Source organism: Schistocerca cancellata, chromosome 4, assembly GCF_023864275.1.
Source record: "Schistocerca cancellata isolate TAMUIC-IGC-003103 chromosome 4, iqSchCanc2.1, whole genome shotgun sequence".
Lineage (NCBI taxonomy): Eukaryota > Metazoa > Arthropoda > Insecta > Orthoptera > Acrididae > Schistocerca > Schistocerca cancellata.
In genome coordinates this window covers 263,372,181-263,375,739 of record NC_064629.1, presented here as the reverse complement: position 1 = coordinate 263,375,739, position 3,559 = coordinate 263,372,181, and positions in this window count along the sequence as shown.

Sequence of the window (3,559 nt, the reverse complement as noted above, 5' to 3'; positions counted from 1 at the left end):
ACGCCACGTGTGGAATCTACAAACTCTCTAGAGAAAAGGATCTCGAAGTTAAAAAAGAAAGGACCATTTGAAGAGATGGGAAGAAAACATAAAAAGTGGAGTATCAGCGATCAATAAATATGCATTAATTGATTCGTGGACCAATGACCGCTCCGTGGACCGTCGCAAAAAGCATGAGCAAGTAAGATACATTTTTGTCAACTTTTCATCTAATTTTTTTGTCTTCAACAACCGTACGTTGATTTTGCGTTTCAGGTAACAAGGATTTTACAGCCGTGGGCTTTGGCTGCAGGCCAGTTTCAATCAGAGGACTTCATCTTCAAAGCATCACATTCATGGACTAAAACATTGAAACAATGGCACAGAATACGACAGACGAACATTACAGCATATCTGAGCAACAAGGTATCTGTGACGTGGGAAGAAACACTGGAAGCCGCAAAAAAATTTCAACTGCAGGTGAAAGATCTTATCCCTAATGTCGACAAAAAATTTCGATTAATACATAGCAGACAGGTTGCCAGTACCAATAAATTTAGACACAACTCTCGCTGAAAGAAGTTCAAAAATTGTGTTTGCTACAAGGCGCGATACGAACAAGGTAATGCACTCACGCACAGCGCAATACGTGATAAACATATCTGGTGAATTACTACCGCAAGTGTTCTCGTGTTTGCGAGAGGTCACGGGCAAGTTTGGACCAAAAGTTCAACGAGCTGTTGAGAAATTAACGACAGACTTTCTAAATGTCGCTGTAACTTGTTCGAAGTCTGGGAAACTTACCATACAGGTCTACAGTTCGTATTTAACCAGCGTCATGCTTCCTACTTCCTTACGTGTGAAAGGAATCATTCTTCCTACTAATAATTTTTTTTTTTTGGGGGGGGGGGGGGGGATGGCACGTATCCTGATTGATATGATGGCACCTTTACCGTATAACACGTGTCTTCCAGCATGCACAGTTAAAGTCGTATCCCCCTATCGCCTAGTACAAAACTTCATCTAGCGCCTTCAGAACCGTTCATTTCTGATTGACAACAAGCGAGATATTGCTTCCCGTGAAGATGCTATTAAAATCCATTCCACCGTACATCATCAGTTTTGAGCACTTCTATTTGCCAAAATGTTGTGTTACGCATGGTTTGCATCCAAACTATCGGCAGAAAGAGAAATTTTTCAAAATGTCAACGAGGTGTGTTTTCCCTTAGAAACTCTGAACATTACCTGTAAATTCGGGAAAACTGCATTCATTCGATGTGTTAGATGCCCTTTCAATTTATGTTTTCTGTGGTGTCACCGCCAGACACCACACTTGCTAGGTGGTAGCTTTAAATCGGCCGCGGTCCATTAGTACATGTCGGACCCGCGTGTCGCCACTGTCAGTAATTGCAGACTGAGCGCCACCACACGGCAGGTCTAGAAAGACGGACTAGCACTCACCCCAGTTGTACGACGACTTTGCTAGCGACTACACTGACGAAGCCTTTCTCTCATTTGCCGAGAGACAGTTAGAATAGCCTTCAGCTAAGTCCATGACTACGACCTAGCAAGGCGCCATTAACCATATCTGGAGAGAGTCTCATTTGTATAGTCAAGAGCGATGTACCACAAGGATGAATTAAAGTTAAGTAAACAGACGATACGTAGTTTTCTTTAGTGCATTCATAATGTATCCAGTTCCAGACTTCACGCCCGTCTGCGTTAGATAGCGTGCATTTCGGCCTCCTCTATCTACAAGGTGTTGGCACATTTGCCAACACATCATTTTCCATGTCTATTTGACAAATATCATCTTGAAATGTGTGATGCGGAAAGCATATCAGACGAGTAATTGTGTGGTCTGGGACATTGTGATTTACTACATTACTGTTTGTGAATAACGTCATTCGCATCATTATTTATCGAGATTTGACTTGCGCTTTCCAAGCCTGTCCTTCGTCCCTGAAAATTTAATTAAAAATAGTAAATAGTCAAATAACATGAAATTCAAGAAAAATTCATGCAAACACATGTGTTTTTCAAAATTCATATAAATTTAATAATATGACCAGTGATGAAAAAAATAGATTAATGATTGTGATTGAGCGGGAGTCGAGACGTCGCCTCATGCACATTCGTCTTACGAAACTCGAATGCTAATCACTTGACCACCATGAATTCTAACGTCCGTCATCTACGCACAGATACGTAAGACACATAATAGACGCGTAAAACTTCTCTTGCGATTTTCTCGGAATTGCCAGAGTAGTGCACCGTACTGCTTGCACATTATGTTGTTTTAATAACCCACTAAAGGTGTACAAAGTTTGAAATAAATCCGTGATCCCAAAGTTGTGGCCTCCCCTTGTTAGTGTGAGGCCCCAAGTTTGTTGTGGGAGCTCGTATTTCCCGTGTACCCTGTCCTGAACTGTGTCGCACAATCACATATTTTGCGAGCACATTTAATGGTATACGTGAAAACTGTCGGCAAAACGTGTTGCGAATAGAGTTAGTAATGAAGTAATGATCTAAAATGTCATGCCTGATGCGGGAGTTCTATTGTATGAACAGCGAAAATGCCGTAAGCGATACACGTTTCTCCTTTTCAACATTTTGTGGGGATGTGGGGGGGGGGGGTCAGAAAAAAGCTGATAATGGTTTGAAATCACGTGTAAAGTTTGTTGCAAGTCACTAAGTGCTCTCATTCTGAGATACTGGATGAATACAGTAAGGCTATTTGGGAATGCGCGTCGAATCCTACACTTGTCCCCTCTCCCGCCCCCTCTTCTCCATCCGCTTGAGAGATAAGTGGTCGTTTCCAGATAGTAAGTGACATACGTGTACAAAGTTGGATCATCTTTTATAACATACACGCATTTAGCAATTAGTTAATTTCGCCCTTTTGGACATCATCAAACTACATCACAACAAAACCTGTTATGTTTACGGTATGTTATATTGCCTCCTTATTTAACTGGCGATAGAAGATTTCCACACAGGCCCTTGATTGTAAACGCGCCAAACGGAGGCTTAGCGCTAAAATTGTTACTAATTGCTTGTGGCTCAATGGCCTGGTGCAAAGCTTTCATTTGGACGCCACTTCCGAGACTTGTGCGTCCCTGTACTTTGATTAAAATCACTTTGTAACAGACATTTCAGCGAGTCGAGTGGCATATGACAGCCACCAGCCAATCGCAGTTCTTTCTCGAGCGCCACGCGCTCGCCGTGTTGCCTGTTTTGTAGGTACCTGTAGCGCCTCGCGAAGCATGGCCGGCTGCACGCAGGCAACACTGCACCTGTCACTGCACGTCAATCACTAAGTGATTTTAATGGGAGTATAACGTACCTGCGTAATCCTACCGGAGAAAGAGGGGCCAACAGTTTAAAGCGGAATCCGATCCACGTGTCGTTTCTACCGTTGGGTCCAAGCACACATACTTTAACGCTAGGCCCAACAACACTATGCCGCATCCAACAATGTTAGCTCGTGCTCAACAATGGAGCTCTAATGGTTACATAACTACGGCGTTGTTGTATCACAAAGTATAGCGCTGGGGTAGGGGAGGGGATGAGGGTGGGG